Here is a 24,713-nt window from a genome sequence, read left to right on the forward strand (position 1 = left end):
TGTTGTAGTTCCATGGAACGATAGTGGGATGTGTCATGGGCCATTGCGGTGCACGACCAATAACCACGGGCTCATTCAGCCTTGGTGGAATTATTGGCCCCCACACCATGTAGGTCCCTTTGGGCACATACATTTTAGCTCTCTTATTTAGCTCAAACCTTCTATGAGGGCTCCACGACATCTATTCTTTCTTATGGCCCCGGGGGACATAGAGAACGACATCTTTTAAGGGTGCTTCCCCAGTTCTGGTTTCCACTTTCTTTTCTATATTCCAAGGGGTGGGCGTACTCTTCTTCTCCCCATTGTCTTGTTTTGCGACAGCCCTTGGCTTCTTTTCCACATCGGCTATGGAATTTTGGCTTTTTGAGCTCGGTCAAACTCCCTGTATTCACAAATTATTCCAATAACCGGCCCGTTGTTGTGAGCCGGTAATGGTTTGTTGGTTACATTAGGAACGTCTTCATCCTTTAGCACTATTCTCTTTTGTTCTGTCAGATTTTCCATAGCCCTCTTTAGGGTTTCATCTATATCATGCCCTTCCGCCCCTAAGTGGTAAGCACATCGAGTACCAGCTCTGTAAGCGGGAGACGCTGGGTTCTGTCTGCTTTGGGGTACAGGCTGCCATAAACCCATCTAGACAAGTTTGGGGAAAAGGCAGGAATATGACTCACCAAAGGGTGTGAAGTTTGGCATCTTGGGTGGTTCCCAGGCATGAAAGATGTTTTGTGGAGGTCGGGGATTATACTGAACTTGGTGAGGAGGTTCATCCCTAGGAAATGGAGATCAGTTTTGATTAAATTGTTGTTGTGGCCTAACGTATTGTTGGGTATTCATCACTGCGTATGGCTGAGGAACCATAGCATAAGCCACATCCTGGTGGGGATAGTAATGTTATGGAGTTCTTTCAGAGAAATAAGGTCTAGGTGGTCGGATTTTCTTACACTTGAAGTTGCCATTGTCGCTTCTTCCTTCTTCTTTCGGTTTGCTACACTTCTAGACCCACCTTGGATTGCTTGGGAGGTAGGCCTTATAGTAGACTGACTCAAGATTTGCCTTGATTTTAACCCATTTTCAACTATTTCACCGATTTTGATGGCTTCGACAAACGGCTTCCCCATCACAGACATCATGTTTTGATAATAATTAGCATCTTGGGCTTGAAGAAAGACACTAACCATCTCTATTTCGTCCATTGGAGGCTTGAATCTGGCCACTTGTTCGCGCCATTTGACATCATACTCTTGGAAGCTCTCCGAGGACTTCTTCTTTAGATTTGACAATGAATTCCTATCAGGGGCAATGTTGATGTTATATTGAAACTGCCTGACAAAGTCCCGAGCCAGGTTGTCCCAGATATGCCATCGAGATCTATCCTGATCCATGTACCATTCAGAAGCAATACCGACCAGACTCTCTAAAAAATAAGCCATGAGAAGCTCCTCTTTTCTGCCTGCTCCCCACAATTGGTTGCAGCACCTTTTGAGGTGGGCTATGGGATCCCCATGCCCGTCATACTTTTCAAATTTTGGGGTTTTGAAACCCAAGGGTAAGTTCACGTGTGGGAACATAAACAGGTTAGCGTAGGATACTCTCTTTTGCCCGCTCAAACCCTGGATATTTTTGAGACTCTGCTCCATGCTCCTCATCTTTCTGGTAATCTCCTCTTGTTCAGGGTTTTTTGTGGTTTTCTCCTGCCCCGCGGTAAACTCGTACCGGGGTGGCTGAGGGTAAAATTAGTAGTGAACTAGGCTGGTTCCATTGGGAAAGATGGTGCTTGAAAGGTGAAAGATGATGGATCAAAGCTAGGCCTGGGTAGAGTGGGTTGTGCCGTAGCCGAACAAGGTGGCGCAGTGGATATGTTCGAGGTTGCATATGAAGTTAACACCTGGGGGCGAGCCTCAGAAGGTGTTCCAGCAAAGTGGGCTGAGATGGTAGGATATCCCAGTGGGGTATTTGGATAACATATGGGGACGTTGGAAGTCCCACTTGCCCTGGGAAATAGCTCAGGTAATCCAGGTATCGCACTTGGTGGTTCTCCTCCGTTGGCCCAGGCGTCCCACATTTCCATCATGCGGAGACGCAAAATCCTATTTTCCTCAGCCGTTGCTGACTCAGAAGTTGGGATTGCCGAGATCGGGCTATCCTCGGGATAGGGATTGTTGGCAGATGACTTTCTGAAGACATTTCAATACTTCCTTTTGACCTTGTGAAGTACGAATGTGAAACATGATTACCATAAAACCAAACACCTTAATATAAAACTTGTACTTAACAGTAGACAACAAACGGTCAGTTTGAAGCAATTATCACATAGGTAATCACACGTTGGGGGTGTGATGCACCTATACAGTTAAATGTATTTCTACATGTTTCGCAACGGTTACATGTTTCATCCCGGTTTTTTCTTACTTTCCAATTTTCTTTTCTTTCCACTTTGGCTCTTTCATTCTTCTCCTCTTATTCCTATTTTTCTCTCTTTTCCTTCCTCTCTTTTCTTGCTCTTCTCGCTCTTTTTTTTTCTTTGGCTCTCTCTCTCTTTTTTTCTTTGGTTTTTCTTCCATTGGAGTTATTTACAAAATTGTGACCAGATCTGATGAGGATTTCCTACGTATCACGATGCCGCATGTATCAGATTATTTCGTAGTTGAAGAAAATAAATGCGAAAAATAAAGAAACAATTTTTTGGGAAATTTCCAATTTTCATTAATAAAACCTCTACTTTACTGAATTACAAAAGACTCGAAACATACTTTTTCTAGGACCTTAAAACTTCAAACAGACTCAAGACATACTTTTTATAGGAATTTAAAATTTCAAACAGACTCAAAACATACTTTTGAAAATTAAATATAGACTCGCAAAAGAAAATACAATCAAGAGTACATCAGTGCTTCCAACCCTGTCATAGGAACACCAACTGGTCTTTTAGTAAGCCTACGCACCATGTAATTTTGGAGCCGGTAAAGATCCTCCATTATCCGGCGGACAAAGATCATTACAGTGGCGAAGAATATGGATCTAGTCATGTCCTCAAACTCACTACATTTCATCATGATGTAGTCGATGATCCTTCTGACCCTTTTCCTTATGATGCCCTTTTCTTGCAACAAACGCCCAATCTGCTGGGATCTAGCCTCTAAGACCTGGGTGGCAGTGTGATTCTGCTCTTGCAAGTGCTGTAGGTCTCTCTCTAACTATGCCATCAAAGCGTAGCAATGTTCTCTCTTGGCTTTAAAACTCTTGGCTTGTTTAGCCATTTTACCTTTTAGGTTGCTAATCTCCTTTTCCCAACCTATGACCCCTCTTTCATATCTTTCTTTCATCTATTGAACGAAAGCTGCAAGCCCCTCAGCATTTTTAGCCAACTTTGTTCGCACTTTTGCTAGCTCAGACTCAGCTTTCTGTATATCATCTTCACAGTCACGCACCTTTTGGGTAAGGTTGTAAATGAGCCTTTCATCTTTCCTGCTTCTGCCCGAATTCTCGGCTGCTATTCTCAACTGTCAAACCTGGGCACTGAGAGCTTCATTTTATTGAACTAGCTTTTTTCTCTCACCCTCGACCTCTCGTTCCTGTAGATCATTGTTGAAGGTGACATTTCTTACTCTTCTCACAAAGCGTGAATGCTAGCTTGATATTTCTTTTCCTTTTCCCTCAGGCTAACCTTTCCTGAATTTTGTCATCAAAGGCTTGAACATGGGGCCTTCTGGCAGGCCTCTCGGGCTCGGGTTTGGGCTCGGGCTCCGGCTCATTGTTCACATAAGAACTTCTTTCAAACCAAGCAGCATAATGGGGATCAACTTCTCCCTTAGCCGGGTCTGGTACCTGCGTGTCACTTTTTAGATATTGACAACCATTCCAATCCCTTTGAACTAAAGGCTCTGGTAGTGTTGTTTCTAGGTGTAATTCAATGACTAGGGTGCTTAGATCTGCATCTTCGGGTATCACCTGATATCTTTCCAGTTGTCTCAACACTTTTTGTGGTGCATATGGTTGTATACTTCTCACTCCCATCATCATGAAGTAGCCTTTTGAAGCTGTCATGTATATGGCTTTTGTTACCAGGAGCCATCCTATGGTCCATTCAGTTTGATTTGCTCTCAATTTTCTCAAATAGGAAACCCAAGCTTCAAGCCCTTCTGGCGGTTTGTAGTTTTCCACCCTTTCCTCATACTTTTTGATGAAATTGTTCCCGTCCGAAGCATATCTCATGAACTTAGGATGACGGAGAAGGTGTTCGATCATCCACATTTGAAGAAGAACATTGCAACCCTCGAAGAATTGAGCCCTAGATTTGCACAAGGTTAATGCCCGGTAAATGTCCGCCAACACTAATGGGACAAGTGTGTGATCTTCTTTGGTGACAAGGATCTGTACGATTCTGGCCATACGAGTGTCCACTATGCCCTCTGCATTTGGAAAGACCATGACTCATAGAAATGCCATGATGAAGGCAAACCGACGATGAATTTGCCATATGCTCTTGTCTTGTCTGTTATTCAACCACCCCTTTTCATATGTTTCAAACTCGGTTGAGTGCCCGAACCTGAAGTACAAGAAGTAGAAAGAACAAAACCCTTTGCTCACATGGGCCTTATTCATTTTCTTGCTAATATTCAGAAGATCGAAGAACCTGTGTACAAAGGGAGCCCTTGGGAATATGAGTTGTTGCTTTCTTAACTCTTGGACAAAATCATACCCGGCCATTTCTTCCAAAGTGGGGGTGAGCCCAAATCTGAGAAATGGAATACATTGTGGACGGGATCCCAGAAGGTTACCAAGGCTTTGATAAATCCTCCCAGGGTTTGATATGCATGATGTCTATCAGGGAACCCAACTGTTCTTTCACCCAATCTCGGCCATCTTCATCTAAATCATCCCACCAATTGCAAAGCTGCAACTGAGCCCGTTCTTTGATAGATTACGATGAGTCCTGGATAGTATTCATTTGTACCTGCGGAGGGTTAATGTTAGGTTTGACTCTTGTGGACGCTTTTTGCAAAACAATTTTTTTTTAAAGAAAATCAACGGAAGAAGACCCCTTTTATTGCTACTTTAGCAAAAATGATCATTTTTGTAAACGTCGCCCCTTCACAATTCCAACCAAATTTTGAGGCCGGGGGTACGCATTTATTTGGAAAAGACACCTTTTAAACAGACTTGCCTTTTCCTCCCAAAAATAGCCTTTCGATAATTGAAATGTAATCTAAGGCTATTTCGGTAAGAAACGACTTAAAATACAACTGAAGCTGGGTCGACTTGTTGTTTTGACCAAAGCCTTGAACTACCCTTTATTTTATTATTTGTAAAAAATGAGACCGAACCTTATGTGGGTTGCCTACGTATCCCATATCCAGTGAGAATCTGACCTGCGTCGTTCGGTCAATTTTGACATAAAAACATGATATTCGACTCACTCTTTTGAAATACATTTTCCTTTTTCTCCCTTTTTTCAAAGATTCGGCAGAGTTTTAGGATATTTTCAAATACCGGGATTTTTTGAAACCGGGTAAATTTTCTCTCCTACTTCACTCTTGGTTTTTCTCTTTATTTCCTTTTCCTAACTGGTCAATATGCAAACCGAAACAAGTAAATATTTACATAGCATGTAGGATGCATCAGGATGGTCTTTATTTTTGGGTACACCTGTCCTAGGCAGATCTAACCCCTGTGTTGAGTCCCCAAGGTCAAATGCACGTTATGCAAATAATCGTTCTTACTAGGGATCTGATATAAGGTTGCGTTATTCTTGGTATAAAACCTGGGGTTTGTGGTCTAAATCTGGGTTACCCGAGCAGACAACTAGGGCCGAAGAGGGGTAACGTATCGGGAGCACTAAAGTCTACCTGGCCTTGTTGCTGGCCCAGCCTCGATCTATTTGGTATAATTTCTACAGAAAAATGGGCCACGCAGATGTTTACACCATATTCAGAAGACTCAGAGGGGTGTCGTAAGAAGACATTTAAATATAGTTCAAGTAATATCAAAGTGGTAAATGACAATTAACACTTTAAGTCCACAAAATACAGTAATATCAACAATAAAGCCAAATAAAAATCGCATTAACAACCTCGAATTCTTGAATGTTGATTGGGAGACTAGCTATGTTAATGATTTCAAGTTTGACCATGGTGTCACACCTCCTTTTTACACACCCGAGGGTATATAAGGGAGTTTTTCCAATTTAATTGACATTATTCGAAATGAGATTATTTATTCAATTCAGAGTCGCCACTTGGAATATTTTCATTGGTGTCCCAAGTCACCAGTTTATTTTGAATCCTAAATCGAGGAAATTTCGACTTTCCTTTTGAAATTTGCAAACTAGAAATTCTAGATAAGGAATTCTGTTAACCCGGGAGAAGTTGTTAGGCATTCCTAGGTTCCGTGGTTCTAGCACGTCCGCTTAGCAATTTATACTTGGCTCAGTTGTTTAACTACTCATTTTTAAAAAAATAACTATGTAAAATTATCTTTTTTTACCGCTTTTAAAATCACTTGATTATTTGTAATTAAAGAATTGAGTTACATGTACGTATACTCTTTTCTTTTGGTCCGTCAAAAATCTTGTCACGCGAACGTGTCCACAATTAATAATACTTTGTTTATTTATTTAAGAAGAGTTTGGTTGAAGTTGCGCGAATGCATACCTCGAGTCTTTTAAGAATTTAATTTGAAATTATATTACGCGAACGTATATATAATCGCAATACTAATCTACATCGGGCCTAAATCAAACTACGATCATTTGTTATTTATTAGATCCAAATTATGAAATTAATACAAGGGCCATGGTTTATCTAATTTTGCACTATGGCACACCTCGATTCTAATTTTAAAAGATGCTCGAACTAAACATTAAGGTCCATATATTATATTCTACTTAATATGACACACCTCTAATCTAATTGTTCAAATGATTTTCTTACTTTAAAATCACGAGGGCCATATACTATTGATGTAATTTTATATGGCACACCTCACATTGAGCAAACAAACTATTTTTTAAACACCGTAACTAAAAGCCATTGATTGCATGATTATTATTTACAAAGGAACGTTGGGCTTCTGGAATGGAATAGGCCCAAGAGAATGAATGGGTGAAGGGCAGTCCAGGAAATTAAGCCTTTCCATTGACTGGGCCAACGTTGAGCCCAATTCACAGAAAAATAAGTCGTACAAAAAATTAATTAAATACAAATCACCTTAGGCTCATGACATCTGAAGTTGAATTAACATTTTTCAAGAGGGACTTTTTATCAAAATCTTGTTCTTATTGAACTAATCAAACTCTCTTAAGAGCATGGACACATACTGAAAGCCATGGAGTCTCACATCGAGCCCACAAGAGAGCCAAACCTTGAGGCTATAGGCTGGTTTTCTCTGGGCTTCATGTTAAGCCCATGAGCCTCGACGCTTTGCATTTTAGCACACATTTGGGAAAAAACAATAACTTTTGTGATAATAACACTTAACCATTTTAAACTACACAACCTACTTTTATGATGAGAAGAAAAACAAGAGCATGCTTTTTTTCTTTTTTAGAGACAGAATAAAACCCTTCATTTTCAAAGAACATGCAAACCATGCAGATTTGAACATCAGCATCACTACTAATCATCATCGAACTAGTACTCTTAGTGGCTTCAATAGAGTATTACGGCCATTCGAATTAGTTATCAAAATACAATAACATGCATTGAATTTGTTCAAATGGCTAAGCCAACATCTAAAAGAGGTAAATAACCACAAGTTAATTAACTAGGCTCACATGTCCAACTTCTGAACACAATACTCACATTAAAACCAATAGTACCAAAGCATGATTAAATATATCTAATTGCTTATCCACATTACAAATGCTTTAATAATAACAACTTAATGAACACATAACCACGTAACAAGACTAAATGAATTCAGAACCAAATAATCTAAAATAGACTGCCATGAAACATGGTATCATCAACATTCTCATTCCCATTTCAACATGTCATTTGAGGTTGAATGAGTACCTAGTTACAGCAATAAACAACAAGGAAAATGAGCTAGGAATTTAAGATGAAGCAGTAGCAATAGTCAACAATGGAAATAACCAAACAAACAACAAATATTAAGCCTTTTGAACCAGATTTGAACCCAGAGTCAATACAACTTTTGAGAGCTTTTGAAAATCTGACTAACATGGAACTCAAGGAACAGAAACAAGCAAAATCTAAGCAAATTTTATTATTTTTAGAGTCTAGAGGAAGCTCTTCCTAAAGTTTTTAGTGTTGTTAATTCTCCAAAAATCTCCCTTGAGAGCGAAGAAACAATGCCTTTATAGAGAAGTTTTTAGGGCAACAGGATGAGTTCAGACTTTTGCCCTTTACTCCTTTTGGAATTTTCGTTTTTGCTACTATGCCCTTAATTTAAAATCAGCTTTTCAAAATCAACCCCAAACCCACCTTCTAGGCAGCTTCCTAAATCAGTTACTAAAGATTCCCTTACCTAAATTCCCCAAACTAATCCTTAAACCCTTGTCAATTACCGCTGGAACCAAACTCAAATTGACCCAAGACCTAAACCCAAACAAATGGGTTGCTCTTGAAAATGGGTCAGAATTGACCCCAAGGCCCAAACCAAAATTCAGAAATCCATTTTAGCCATTTTAATAAGAAACAGAAAAAATAATCACTTTGAATGATTTCAATACTAAAAATATAGACTGAGTGATTGATTTCCTTTTAAACTAAATAACGAGCTATAGTTAACCAAATGACCAAATTAACACAAAATCTAATTAAGCTGGGTACAATACTAAAACAAAATCAGAAGCTAAATAGGCAAAATGCACAAACCAAACAAAATTAACGAAATTTTTTAAAAGAAAACAAACAAAGAAAACCTAGATTCAGAAGTTAAAAATTTCACCAAATTCATCAGAAGAAAAATAAACTTAGATAAAGGTAGAAGAAAGAGAGAGGGACAGATGGTGAAACAAACGAAAAATGGACAGAAAAATGAAGAAAACTCACCGATTAAACTTGAAATCGATACTCACACTCCGATTTAACCCAAAATAATGTTAATAGCTTGTTCTTTGTCAAGAATAAGAGAACATCATTGTTTTGTAATAAATTAGCCTTGAAAACTTAGGAAACTCGGGGAATAGACCTTGCATGTCACAAATTTAAAAGTGAGGTGATTTGGGATTTTAGGGTTTCAAACTTGATTCAAGATTCGAAGGGTTCTGGAAAGATTCGAGGGAAATTTGTTAGGGATTGGGAAAGGTGGCGCCACCAGCTAGAGATGGTGGAGAATTGGCGAGGCGGACTAGGGTTAGGTTGTTCCCTGAAGAAGGTGCAATGAAGTGGGGAGATGAAACTAGGGGGGGGGGGGGGAAGGGTCGATCGGACAGTTATATCTTCTTAAACAGCCAGTTCTGGAGCGTTCGATCAAGTGAGATCGACGGTCCTGATTGGGGGCAATCAAAACGGAGTCGTTTGGATCTGGCTGGGGTTTGGACCGGGTATAACGTGGGTCTGGGCTGGTTTTGAACGGGTAATGGTGTTTAATCAACTGGGCTTGAGGAGATTGAATTAAATTGGCCCAAAAAATCAGACTTCTTTATTTCTTTTCCTTTTATTTTCATTTTCCAATTTTTTTTATTTTTTTTTAAATTAAAAAAAATTAACTCTTAAAAAGTAAATTAACCTACCAAAATAATATTAATTACTCGACATGGTATTTACATAATTAATAAAATCCTAAATTAAAGAAAAACTATAAAATTCAAAATTGAAGAGTTAAAAAGCAAAATGAACTATTTTGGTGTTTTCGTATTTCATAGAACTACTAATTTACTAATTAATCTAAACAAATATAAAATTAAATCCTAAATGCGAATTCAATTTATTTTTATATTTTTCATGAATCAAAAATAAAAATAAACATGCATACAAAAATGCAAATAATTAGAAAAAATTCTACAATAATTCCTAAAATAACAAACAATTAAAAGAAAAAATTTAATTCTTTGGAATTCTGCAGGAGTAATTCATGTGGGTCAAAAATCATGTGCTCACAAATAGAAAATAGTAGATAATTTCTAAATATAATTTTAAAATGCTAAAATGGTTTACAATACATAATTATCAAATTAAAAATATAGTATTCGGTTTTATGCATATAAAACCTAATTAAACCTTAAAAGGGATAATATTGCAATTATGTGCAATTTAGCTTTAAAAATACTAAATGTAATTATAAAAATATGTTAAAATTATATTAGCCATATTTTGGCATAAATATAGAAATTCGATAGATGAACTATCAAAATAATAAATTTTGAAAATAATTATTGGAGATTTTATGGATAAAAAGGGAGAAAATAAATCAATTTAAAACCTTTAAAATTATGAAAAAATAATAGAAACCTTATACATGCTTATATATGCATATATGTTATTTTGAAGGTATTTAGCATATTTAAAATATATAGGGAAAAATTTGGTATCAACTCCTTCCTCCTCCAAAATTCCAGAAAACAGTAGCAAAACATGCAATCCAACAACAACACAAAACAATCCACAAAATAGTCTGCTACAAGTGAATAACTCGAACTCACGGCTTCCGATCACCGTAAAGTGGGTTTTTACAATTATAAAATAACTTTCCATACATCTCCGACAGAAAAAAATTGATGAAAGAGAGAAGTTAATATACCTTATTTGTTGAATAGCTCATCTTCTATCTTGGTTCTTTAAACTATAGGTTTTACCTCCAACTAGAACTTGAAAAGGAGAGAAAATCAATTAGGGTTTGTGGGAAATTTTTGAGAGGATGTTTGCAGGGGTTTAGGTATGGTTATTGTGTTATATAATTGTGTGTTATATTGCAAGAGATAATCTCTTAAATGGGCTCATTGGCCGACCCGAAATAGCCTCTTTTGGACTCTCATTTAAGCAAGTAGGTGACACACCTACTTGTCATCTAGCAGTCTGTGCGGTCTCCTGGAAATGCACTTATCTCTCTACTTCAATTCGTTTAGCTTCTATGCCTTTAAACCCTCTTGGTACTTGGTATTTATGATCTTAAATATTTGTAACCTCCACGTTAACATGATTAACTTACTTTATAAACTTTTCAAAGATGATTTCATGTCTGAGCTTACGTCAATTGACTTACGACGTACTCTTACACGAAAAATATGGTGTAACATCATTTCCCCCCTGGAACATTCGTCCTCGAATGTTGACTGATGCGCTTATCATATCATAACCTATAGCACTTATAAATAATTTACTGATGTTCTTTCCATCTAGGCAATTGTTCTGTAAATAAATCCAAATGCTAGGGCATTCCCCCCTTTAGCCTCTTTATTACACTATGACTGGTGGTCGAAATTCTTCCAATCTCATAATTGTTTCTACCTTTTATCATGCAGCCTTCTACGACTCTATCCTTATATGTGCACATATGTGACTCTTCTCTCATTTTTCTTACAGATTTTAGCCAATCGTTGGCCTCACCTTGTGAACATATACAGAACTATGACAAGCTGTCCCTCTATGTATCTATAGGTGTACTGAAGCTTTTTGCCCGGTACTTTGTTGAACTTACGACTATTGCTATATCTTGTTTCATAGCCTCCGTTAGCTATTCTTATGGCTTTACTCTATCTAGGTAGCTTATACTATACCACAACACTTACTTTGATGTATTATGGCCAAAGTTTGCTACCCAACTCCAGTTTACTCTCTCACTACTTATCCTATATGTATAAATTTAAGTCCCTTAATGCTTCCTCATTACTATTCATCTTAAGAATGACAGCCTAATCTCATCTCACACTTTGGAACATTCATCCATCTACTGTTGCTTCACCTTAATGTTGATTTATAATCTACTACTGATTACTTGAAACCTCTTATGTGATATATTATCACTAGGGCTCACGTCTCATCGGGCAACATCTGGAGTTATTTTCCTAATCCACTTAGGGTCAATACTATACTTCAATACCCGTATTTCATAGCATCCCAATGTGATTCACCTTATGGGTGTATTTTAATCCTGTACGATTCATGAAATTCCTTTTCTATGAATCATTTCCCAATCAAACTCCTAAACGTCATCCTCTTATCTATAAGAGTTATACCTTTATTCTACCACTAAGGAAGCATTCCATCTATTCTAAATTCTCCTAGTCTTAAACTCCTCTGAGTTCACTCATGTTATACTGAGCTTTTTATAACTTATGGAAACTATGAGCTCTCTTGTTGTGATGGGTTTAATCCTGAGGACTTACCTATTCTCGTCACCTTCCCACTCACTTTTTCTTATCCTTACTCCAGTCTACCTAAAACCTTGTTGCTCTACCATACTTTAACTTGCTACCTACATATATCTATTTATGCTACTCGCAACCTTCCTTTAACTTGCTATCACTATAGATTTCTTTATGTTATTCTGGAACCTCAAGCGAGACATCATATTGTCTCTAACTCTTCTTTACCCACTTAACTAGACCTCTCTATACCTGGAAACCATTGGCTGGAAGATATGCTACTGACGACACCACTATCATTTCTTGATACAGAATTACAGTGCTTCCATCCCTCTATCCGATATCTGGATTATTCTTAACCTTCTATACTTGGGAATCTCGTACCTTCTTCACATGTACCTTACTTACCTTTTAAATCTTGCATCATATCTTCTATCTCTTTCATAACCTCCCTTACACATACATGGAATTAACATCCACACCTTAGAGCTCAACTATAATACTTACACCTCATGTGCATGCACAATCCGGCGGAAGCTTCATACTGACTTCTTATGAGGTTGATACTCTTCTAACTGGCTTTATTGTAAAGCCATTATAGAATATGGCTGTTGTACTATCTCTATCGTACATCTGATATTAAGAGTGATTCTGCAATATTTTGAATCATGATTTCTATAATTATCTAGATCTAATAATCAAACTCTTGATTTACTTAGCTGATGTAACTCTTTAGTTTCCTCTTATCTCTCAGCCTTTAAGTAGGCTTAATCTATCTTTCGATATGCGGCTCATGGCATTTGTTATTACTTTAGCCCCTCGTGGATGCTATGGAACATCCATTATATAACCTTCTAGCAATTCAAGCTTTTGTCAGTGATGTGGACTCAATTCATTCTTTTAACTTATATTAGAGTCTCCTATAGTTGTGTAATTGTCAACATATATGGCGCATGGATAGCACTCTAAAATTTTAAGTGTGTTCACAACGTAACTAACTGTGGGTCATATATCGAATAATTCCTTTCGTGCCTTCTCAGCATTCATTAAAAGTAAGCAATTACCTTTCTTGGTCGTTCTACCACCTTTTGCATTAATACTTGGCTTATCTCAGTGTCTACATATATTGGAATTTTGTGCAACCTACATGATCTCGAATATTACTTTGGATTTTACTTCCCGTTCCTTAGTCACAATAGGTGGCATTTTATTATGGAGTGCATACAATATTATAGTGAGACTGTTGTTACAAGATCATTTCTTCTTTAGGTCACTATGCTTATCTTGAATCTTTCTTAATTATTTCCTCAACTAGTCTTTTGTTGTAGCACTTAAGGGAGACCCTCTGACTCCTGTAAATCTGCGAGCTTATTGCCCCATATACCCAGAGGAATTTTTGTTGTTCTTACTCGCCTATAAATATCCTTAGTTACTTAGCTCCCCGCCCTTGTGCTAGTATGGTTACTTCAGAACTAAAATATCAATTGTCTCCCTAGTGGCACTTTTATTTCCGTAACACTTATACTCTACCTTCTACTACCCCAACTCTTATCTGCATATTTCTCAAGGATTACGATGTCGTATATTCGAGACTGAATTTTGTATGCTGGATTTCACTACGTTTATCTTGCATAATCTACTAATTTTTCTGAGACCTCTTGTCTAGCCATATCTAAGCTCTTCCTAAATCAACTACTAACTACTCGTTAGTCCATAATAATATTTATATTTCACATAATCTCTCTTAGCTTATGTCATTTATCTTAACTTACCTCTTGCACTGACTCCTTATGTATCAAGTGTCCATTCATACTTATTTATCGATAACATCCTGGCCGGGAACCCTTTACTGCTTCTCTCCGGCATCGTGCTTGCACAATGTTTTGGAGCCGTAACACATCTATATGATCTCATTCCTTTTGCCCTTTTTACTGTAATATTCCTTTGCTATTCCATAATTAGCTGAAACACTAACTCCGACTTAATAACATATCACACCATCTTCCCCCCTTTAAGGGGTATACTAACTTTTAATGCTATGAAGATTGACCTATAAATATTTTACCTCTTTATCTTTGGAGTCTTTTCACATCTTCACTGACTCTTACTCGCCTTGCAGTAACCCTTCTATACTAGGGATACCTGAATTTCTTACACGCAAGGGTGACACCTAGTGTAACTGGCACACTTAATCCCTTAAGCTTAAGTTTGCTCAATGTTTTTACTTTGGCGGAGCATCTTCCTGAATTTGCTTTAAAGGTTATTCTTCTATTGTCCATTTTATTATTGCTGGAATACAATCTTTGAATTTCTCTTGATGTCGACTATTATCACATTATTCGATCTCTAATTGATGTTCGGTTTATCTTGCTGATTTTTCTTACTCCGGGGGTCTAAAATTTTGTTGTGGTAATCACGTTAGACTCGGCAACTCATTTCTCGAAATGAGGATATGACTTTTGGCCTATACTCTTTTATTGTCTCAAGGCCTGTCACCTCTTGTCTTTTCTTTTACTTGACTATAAACTCTGTCATCATATCATATTATGATTTACCATTACCACCCTTTTATCACATCTTACTCATAATGCTTCATTTACTCTCTTCTTATTCTCCTCTGTTTATTATCTTATTCTGAAAACTTCAATAAAACATTCTTTCTATTTTATATACCCTTGCTCTATCTCACTGGCTATAGGGTCACCCACTATTTTCTTGTTACTAGGGGCGGGAGTCATAATAAAGTCAATATTTATCCCTTCTATGATGCCACTACACGTCTTCTGATATTTTTGAATGTCCAAGTATTCATATCTGACCATCCTATTCTAGAGTGCACCATCTGGTATGCACGATCTAATAGGGCCTCAAACAGGGCCACACCATCAAAAATTCTCTATCTACTAATGCCCTTACCTGCTGCTGCATTAACCCTCTAGCTAGCTGTAATTTTTCTAATTGTAAGCATCTCTATAATTAGAAAACATAAGTCTTTGCTAGAACATTTATGACTCAAATCTATAGCACGATGTGGATATGAAAGAAGGGTAACAGACCACTAAATGCCTTGTAGCTTCCTATTTATATAATGTGGTGCACAACATATCTATAAACAAGGCTCTACTAGAAACGACTTGTATACTCCCTAAGATAGAACTGCTCTGACACCAAGTTTGTCACGCCCCAAACCTGACGAGTCGTGGCAGGAACCCGGTACCATACTTGGCCCAAGCGTACCACTCTGTAATTGTGAACTCTGGAGGGGTAACCCTCAACTTATACCGATGAGTCTATATTTTGAATCATCTGAAAATAACGTCTGCAACCATTAATACTAAACTAAAAATATAAATAGGTTTGGTAAAGCCATATTACTAATATAAAAATGTACAGGACTTGTCTACAATCCTCTAGGGATAACTGAACTGTATCATGGTTGGGATAGGGCCTCGACCTACCCATCAAACCTGTATGAAGAATGTACTGACCTACCCACCTCGCCTATCTACACCTGCGTGGCATGAAACACAGTGCCCCAGGAAAAGGGACATCCGCAGGAAGAATGTACCGAGTATGTAAGGAAGAAATGAAATGTAATAATAATAAGATACTATCTCGGGGAGAGATAAGAGCCAACTTATAACTTCTGACTTTCCGCGGAGGGATGTAACATATAGAATAAAACCCATCTCGTATATTTTAAAAAAACTACAATATAGTAGTTCTGATTACATCATTCTCGCAGTGTTAACTACCCAACTGATCAATGGTAATTGCACGACTAGCCGTAGTGCGATGGTAAATACATATTACTCGACCGATGCGTAAAATTCTTCGGCGAGCTTGCTCCCCGCGGTTCGGACCCTTTAGAACTGGTCTATGCATTAAAAAGTCAAGAAATAATATTTTCCAGAAAAGTGTGATTCTGCAGCCGAGAATGGGGTCGCATATCAGGTATGCGGACCGCATAGTTGCCGCAAAGTGAATCAGTGTGTTGGTCAAATTTGAGGTCAACTATGCGATAGCATAACCGATATGCGGACCGCATAGTCGTCTTATAATTCCCTTGACATTTTGTAAGGGGCAGTTCTGTGGTGCATTATGCGACCGCAGAACGGGTATGCAGACCGCATTTCTTCCGCATACCCAGACAATATGTTCAGGTTTTGGGGAGCATTTTTGCGGTCCATTATGCGAACCGCATGTCAACTTTGTGATCTGACTCGGGGCTCCTATTTTCTAATTTTTACCCGACCCTATCCCATTAAAAACACCCCAATAGACCATTTTTCTATTATTTTTCACGACATAGGGGGAGAGAGGGAGTTCTAGGGTGAGAAGGAGTAATCTTCATCAAAGTTCTCTCTAAACCCTTGCCCCAAATCTTTGAAGATTGTCAATTGAAGCTACTAGGTCTTCATCCTATGAGGTAAGAACTGTACCCTCATAAATAATTTCAAATTTTTTGTTAAAATAGGTAATTAGCAAGTGAGTACATGGGTATAAGGCCAGTAATTTTGCATGCACAAGAGATAATGGGGCATGGGGAGGATAAGAACTAAAGAGACAACAATTGGGGTATAATATTAAAGAAATTTCTTTCAAAAATTGGCCTAAGATTACAATGCACCTGTGATGTTTGATGATATGCTCAAATGAGCTAGAATCTTAATCTCGTCACTAATTCTTGGTTCAATTGTAATTCTTACACAATAGATTGAAGTGCTAAGTGTCCCGGAATTTTATAAGAGTTATGGGAAAGCTCTATTGAGGTATGTATGGCTAAAACCCTGTCTTTTAGAAATTGAGTTTCATCGGTGTTTGTGTGAATATGGTAATGTTAAAGTTGAATTGCTGCATTGAGTGTTATTTTACATAAATTGGTGTTGTAACCTTATATGCGTGAAAGATGTGTCTCAACATGATCAACGTATTGTCTTGATAACTTGAAAGGGGCAAAAGATATGAATTATGTAGTGAAATGCTTAAACCTTAAATTTAGATCGAAGTTGCATTGTTGTGCCATCTATGTGAAGTCTTGTCTATGCTTACAATTTAAATTGCAAAGCTAATATTGAAATTGGGAACAATGTAAAATGCGGCCTAGTGCCAAGAATGATATGATAAGTTGTGGCCCCAAGTGCCTATGAGATGATATATGTGAAATGAATTGATTAATGAGAAGGGAATAATGCCTTGGTAAGGCGGCCTAGCCGATCAGGCCGAGATTGGACTCCGCTCAAGATAGCGAGGGTATTGGTAACGAATTTTGAAAAGGAAAATGAGATTGTGATTGAAATATATGCCTCAAATGAGGTGACCTAGCCGATCGGGTCGAGATCGGACTCCGCTCAAGATAGCGGTGGTATTGTGAACAATGATGAATAGTGTGAAATACCCCCAAACTAAAAGCTAAGTAAAAATGATGTGGAAGGTTTATGATTCTTTTATTTGATAATGTGGTGATCGTTTAAAGCTTGAGTTATACTTGTGATTTCTTATTCTTGTATGAAAGTTCTTTCTAACTAGATGGTGTTTAGTTATACATAATAGTACTATTTCATGGTACTAACGTCCCTTTTGCCGGGGGCGCTACATTTTTAAATGAATGTAGGTGGCTCCACTGCAGATAGTGCATATCGCGCGTAGCGGAGTACCTTTTTCTTGAAGTCTTGGTGAGACCCTTTCTCCTTAAAGAGGTTATATTGCACATTTTTTGTTGTAGACTTTTACCTTTAAGGTATAGTCGGGGCCTTGTTTTCGGCATTGTCATAACTTGTCTTTTCATCCTTAGAGGCTTCGTAGACATATGTGTGGGTTATGTGCGGGCGTTGGATGGGTCCAAGAACTATGATGTAATTCTAATTCTCGCTTTTCTAAAGTGTACTTGTATGGAATCTTGGAACTTATCAACGGTCTAATGTTGTGATTTAAAATGAACTAATGATGTAGAATGCACTATCTTTCCTCGTTTAAATAAATTAATAAAAGCATGGTTTCCTTATTCATATCGAGTTTGGTAGGAAGTGTTTGATAAGGCTTGCTCAGTTGGGTTTTTCTCGATTGAGCGCCGGTCGCGCATCCCGAGGTTGGGGCATGACACCTTTAATGTTAACTTCCTACTTGTATACGTGAACAATCTCCTCAATTTTGAGAATAACCGATATGGAAATACACATCTATGTTCACGATTTGTTCTAATGGAAGGAACGTTTCTAATCTCAAATATACCTTTGTAGCTCAAATCTTTTCCAGGACCGTTTCTAATCTCCAGCAAAATGTGTTTTCTTTGCTAAATGAACATATATATATGTGTGTGTGTTTGTGTGTGTCATGATGTATCCATTAAATAATGGTAGTGACTAGTCTTATTTGTGATATACATGTCTTAAATGTATCCATCCAAAAAGGGAATGAGTGGATACTGGGGTCCACCTCACTTGCCACCATATTGAAATATTGTGACATGTGACATAGATGTCACATATTAGCACACATTCGTTTTGGAATGGGGGAGGGGCCTGCCACGTTATGTCTTAGCTAATGTTTTAATTAATCTCCCACTAAACTCTTCTATAATGTAGCCTGGGGATGTAGCTCTCCAACTCACTAACCAATTCAGGCCAATTAGAAGACAATCTTTTCATCTTAGGAAACATGTACACCAGTAAATTGTGCAGAGTTGCTGAAACCTGAGAAATTAAACTCATTAATTACCTAATTATCCACATAATTAAGAATTATTTCAAATTATTTAAAATACTACTCACTTTTAATACACTTTATTTATCCTACTATAATATATTTTACTATCATGGTCATGTGGTATATTGTATAGAACTAATCCATAAATACAGGGTATTATAGCTTGGATCGTATTGTATCACAAAATGACAAACTTCAGTGATACTCAATTTATTAAATTTGTTAACCCTCTGACCTTCATAGCACTTACTTATAATTGTTACAAATAGCTTAATTACTTATAACCTCAAAAATAATCTCGCTCCCAAGTCTACGTCGATTAACTTAGTACGAAACTTTAACGTACAAAATGCGGGATGTAACAGGGATCTCCACTTGAGGCAGTGCAGGTGTCTTCAGTTACTAAAGGACTATGATATTACCATCTTTTATCATCCGGGAAAAGCGAATGTGGTTGCGGAGAACGTGAGAAGAAAGGCTGAGAGTATGGGTAGTTTGGCATTCATTTCAGTAGAGGAGAGGCTGTCGGCTTTGGACATTCAGTCCTTGGCTAAAATACTTGTGAGGTTGGATATTTTAGATCCCAGCCGAGTTCTTGCATGCTCAGAGGGACGGTACTATAGGATGGTGCAAAGAGGTTGTTAGCGGTGAGTATGGTGTTTTGTGACTCTAGGGTCGCCTATATGTTGCTAATGTTGATGGCTTGAGGGAGAGATTCTAGAGGATGCACACATTTCTCGATATTCTATTCATCTAGTGACTACAAAGATGTATCATGACCTGAGGCAGCATTATTGGTGGCGGCGGATGAAGGAGGACATAGGTTAGTATGTGGCGGGATGTCTAAATTGCTAGAAGGTTAAGTATGAGAACCAAAGGCCAAGTGGCCTACTCCATTAGATGGTTATACCTAAGTGAAAATGGGTGCATATCACTATGGACTTCGGAGTTGGGTTTTCGCGGACCTTGAGAAAGTTTGATGCAGTTTGGGTCACTGTCGATATGTTGACCAAGTCGGGACACTTTATTCCCGTGGTGACTACGTATTATTCAAAAAGATTGGCCAACATTTATATTCAGGAGATTGTTTGATTTCATGGTGCGCCTATTTCCATCATATCAAATAGAGGCCCTCAGCTTACTTCACATTTTTGGAGGGCAGTAGAGAGTGAGTTAGGGACCCGAGTAGAGCTCAGCACAACCTTTCATTCTCATACTGACCGGCAATCGGAGTTGATGGTTCAGATCTTGGAGGAATGCTTAGAGCATATGTGATTGACTTCAAAGGGCAACGAGATCGATTCTTGCCTTTGACCGAGTTTGCCTATAACTACATTTATCAACCCAGCATCGTGATGGATCCATTTGAGGCTTTTTGTGGTCGGCAATGTCGTTCGCCCACTAAATGGTTTGATACCGGTGAGGCTAGGTTATATGTTACTGATTTAGTGAAGGATGCCGTGGAGAAAGTGAAGCTGATTCAAGAGCGACATCGCACAGCACAGTCCAGATAGAAGAGTTACACGCATCAGAAGGCGCATGATTTATCATTTATGGTGGGCGAGAATGTTCTCTTGAAAGTTTCACCGATGAAAAGAATCATATGTTTTAAATAGAAGGAAAATGTGAGCCCAAGGTTTATAGGCCTATTTGAGGTTTTGAGGCGAGTTGGTGAGGTTTCTTATGAGCTTGCTTTGGCTCCTAGTTTATCGGGATTTCATCGGGTATTCCATTTCTCTATGCTTCGAAAGTATCACGTCGATAGGTCGCATGTGTTAGACTATGGTACGGTTCAACTAGATGAGAGCCTGGGTTATGAGGAGGAGCCAGTTGCCATTGTTGGCAGGCAGGCTCGTCAGTTGAGCTCCAAGAAGATTTCTGAGTAAAGGTTCATTGGAAGGGGTCAACCAGTTGAGGAGGCGACTTGGGAGATTGAAGAGGACATGCGAAGCAAATATCCACACCTATTCGGCACTCCAAGTACAATACTAGACCCGTTCGAGGACCAGTCGTTAAGAGGTGGAGAATGTAACGGCCCGATCAGTCATTTTGCTTTCTAGATCCTTGTTCCCTTGATTAAGACTTTCCATATGTGCTTTTACTATTTTATGACTTGCATGGATGGTTAGTTCAGGTTTGGAAGGGTTCAGTTTGAAATCAAAACACTTAATTCTTTAATAGTGGCTTAAAAAGGGTTAAGTTTGACTTGAGTTAATATTTTAAGTAAACGACCTCAAAACTGGGATCAGATGGTCCAACTAGTTTTGTATGATGATTTTTGACTTGGGTGTATGTTCAGATCGGGTTTCTTATGATCCGGGAGCGTTTCGACGCTTAATATTGAATGTTGGAGCATTTATGCTTTCCAAACTCTCTAAGTTTGGTTTGGAGTGGGTTATGTTATTATCAAGGTCTTCTTGGGATTCTGAGCTAGGGAATGGTTCTGTATGGTGATATAAGAGTTGCACGCATAATTTGGCGTCATTCCGAGTAGTCTAAATATATTTCGGTGTGTTCGTAGCTAGTTGAGAAGTCCATAACTTAATTCAATTTGATTTTTGGATGTGATTCTTAGTTTTGATGTTGTTTTATGTGTTTCGAGACTTTGATCTGGTCCCTATTATGGTTATGGACTTGTGAGTGCACTTGGAAGAGGTCCCAGGTGGCTCGGGTGAGTTTCGGACCACCCAGAGCTAAGTTCCAAAAATCTGGTGTGCTAGTCCTTGTTTCCTTCTTTGCGATCGTGAGGGCTGTGTTGCATTCAGAGAGAAGGAAAAGGCAAGGGGCTGAGATTTTCTGTACGCATTCGCAATCCCTTTCCTGCATTCGTGAAGGTCTTGGACATGTGCCTCCGCGTTCGAGTGAGGAGTCTCGCGTTCGCGTGAGGAGATGGGCCTGAGGGGTGTGATCTCTTTCTTCTTCGCATTTGCGAGTTGGACCCCACATTCGCGAAGCTCAGGCTTGTTAGCCTTCGCATTTGCATGTGGGTCCTCGCGTTTGCGATGACCATTTTCCTGGGCCCTGGGCATATTGGCTTCGCGATCACAAAGAAGGGATTCCTGGGCAATGTCTTTTAAAATGTCGGCACTTAGGCTTTTTGGTTAATTTCTTTCACTTATTGGGTGATTTTTGAGCTCTTTGAAGAGAGGTTTTCACCTAGCACTTTGAGGTATGTAATTTTTAAACAATATGAGTGTAATACGTGAATTTTGGGTATATTCTTAACATATAAATTGGATAAATTATGGGTTTAGTTGAAAAACCTAGATTTTGATAAAAATGAGATTCAACCATGAAAATGATTATGAAATTTGGTGGGAATTATATATTTGAGTTCGTAAGGTTATAGAAAACATTTATCTTCGAAAATTTTCGGAATCCGTATACGTGGGCCTGGGGTGAATTTTAAGAATCCTCCAATTTGGGTTGGATAATCACACTAATAGCTAAATTATTAACTTTTGTGTGTATATTGATTAATTTATATATCAACTGGCTAGCTTCGGATTGTTCGGCACCAAGTTGAGGCCTTTGAGTGAATTTGTGGGCCGGAAAGTGAGCTTTGGGATGGGGTAAGTCTCTTGTCTAACCTTGTAAGAGGGAATTTACTCTATAGATGTTTTAAATTACTATTTGCTTTTAATTGTGGGGGTACGTATGCAAGAGGTGAAGGGAGTCTGTGCGTGGCTACAAATCATGCTTAAGTTCGGGTAGTCTTAGGACCCAAATCATGAAATACTTGTATTGTTTGCACTCTACTTGTTAAATTTAGTGCCTAAATTATATTGAAACTTGATAAAGGATTCATTAAGATAGAATTTCACTTTTTGTGTTTTGGTGGGTTATTAGTCTTGTGATAGCTTTTAAATCGGATGTTCATAACATATTCTCTCTTCTTGTGGACCGGGTCGAACCGTTCGGCAGTATAATAGATGCATCTATGGTATGTGTCGTTCGACCCTCCGCAGTGTATACATTATTCTGCATCGTGCCGTACGACCTCGACATAAATCATGCGTGAATATGCTTGGAGCCCGATTACACTTGATATTATATTTATGACTTGAGAGGTTATAATTTATTTATTGGCCCGAAATTGATAGAGTTAGTATGTGTTAGTTGGAGATCTTTAAATTGACTATTAGTTAAAGAATCATTTATTCACTGCTTGCGATTGTGTTATTATTATTATTCACATATTCTGTGCCTATTTAAAATTTCTGTATTTTATTGGTTGTCCAATAGTAAGTGTCGATATCGGCCCCTCGTCACTACTTCTTCAAGGTTAGACCGGATACTTGCTAGGTACATGTTGTTTATGTAATCATGCTATACTTCTACACTAATCGTGCAAGATATGAGCCAGGTGCATCTGGAAGTCATTCAAGCGCGCACCCCCGTTACCCCGAGGCATAGTGGTGAGCTACTTTTTGAGTCCATTTTGCAGCACCCGCAGTCTCTCTTTTGTATTTACATTCTGTTTATTCTATTTCAGACAGTAGCATAGGTGTTTTGTATATTCTACTAGTTGCTCATACATTTGTGACACCAGGTCATGGGAACATGCTAGTAGACACTTTATGCTTTTGGGTATTTATTTCACCGTATTTTTCTCTTTCATTGGTTCATGCTCTATTTTACTATAATTTTCCACTTATCATTTACTTAATAAATAAAAATTAACTACTTTGAAATTATGAAAAAGAATAAATACATGGCTAGTTAACGGTTGTCTTTCCTAGTGGCGACGTTGGGTGACATCACGACCTATAGGGAAAATTTGGTTGTTACATTCCTAACACCCGATAGCCTCTGTGAGATGAGTATGGACGTCTTCGCACCAATCCGAAAGACTTTACTAGGCCTGCTTATGACTCGTGAGACCTATGTGACCGTAAAGCTTTGATACCAAATTCTCACGACCCAAAACCCATAATAGGTCGTGATGGCAGCCAACGCCCCTGTTAGACAATCCCACATGTGAAACTACAATGCAATTACCCCTTTTTAACATTTCAAACATAAGTTCCTTTTTTGAAGAACGAAATAAGCAAGATTGCATGCAACCGTACGTACTCTTTTTCAACAAAAATACCAACGTTATAAATACATTAATGGTAGTAATAATAAATAAAATAGTACGTACACACAAAAATCCTCCAAAACCAGCTACTACAAGTGCATGAGCAATCTAGAGAATATACAAAACTAATACAACTACTGTCTGAAAGGTAATAGATAGAAATGATAAACAAGGTAGAGGGAGACTTCGGTGCTGCAGATCCTAGTAAGGCAATTTTTCCCTGTAACCATCGAGTGAAGAAGAATGGAAATCGTGTGGTTACAAGGAAAGAATTTGTTCCTGTTGAACAAGCTAACGGGCAGTAGCTGCAAGGATCTGGTAATCCTCAAAATAATGCTACTTCATCAAAGGAAATCATGACAGCTAATGATAATAACCAACAGAACATTGGTAATGGAAGGAGGCAATTTTCTCAAGTTAATACAACCAAACAACTTCAAACAACAAACAAATTTGCATCTCTACAAGCAGAACATAAAAGTACAACAGGAAATCAATTTGCTATTGTTGAAGGAGCTGATATACAGACCACGCCTATTCAGAAGGCCTTGGATCCAGATGTAGCAATTTATACTCCTATGTCTAATGAAGTGGCATCATCAAAGAGAGTTCATGTTTGGCATCCTAATGGGGAAGGGAATGAAACTAAGGAAGGTG

Source organism: Nicotiana tabacum, chromosome 7 (genome assembly GCF_000715075.1).
Source record: "Nicotiana tabacum cultivar K326 chromosome 7, ASM71507v2, whole genome shotgun sequence".
NCBI classification, from domain to species: domain Eukaryota; kingdom Viridiplantae; phylum Streptophyta; class Magnoliopsida; order Solanales; family Solanaceae; genus Nicotiana; species Nicotiana tabacum.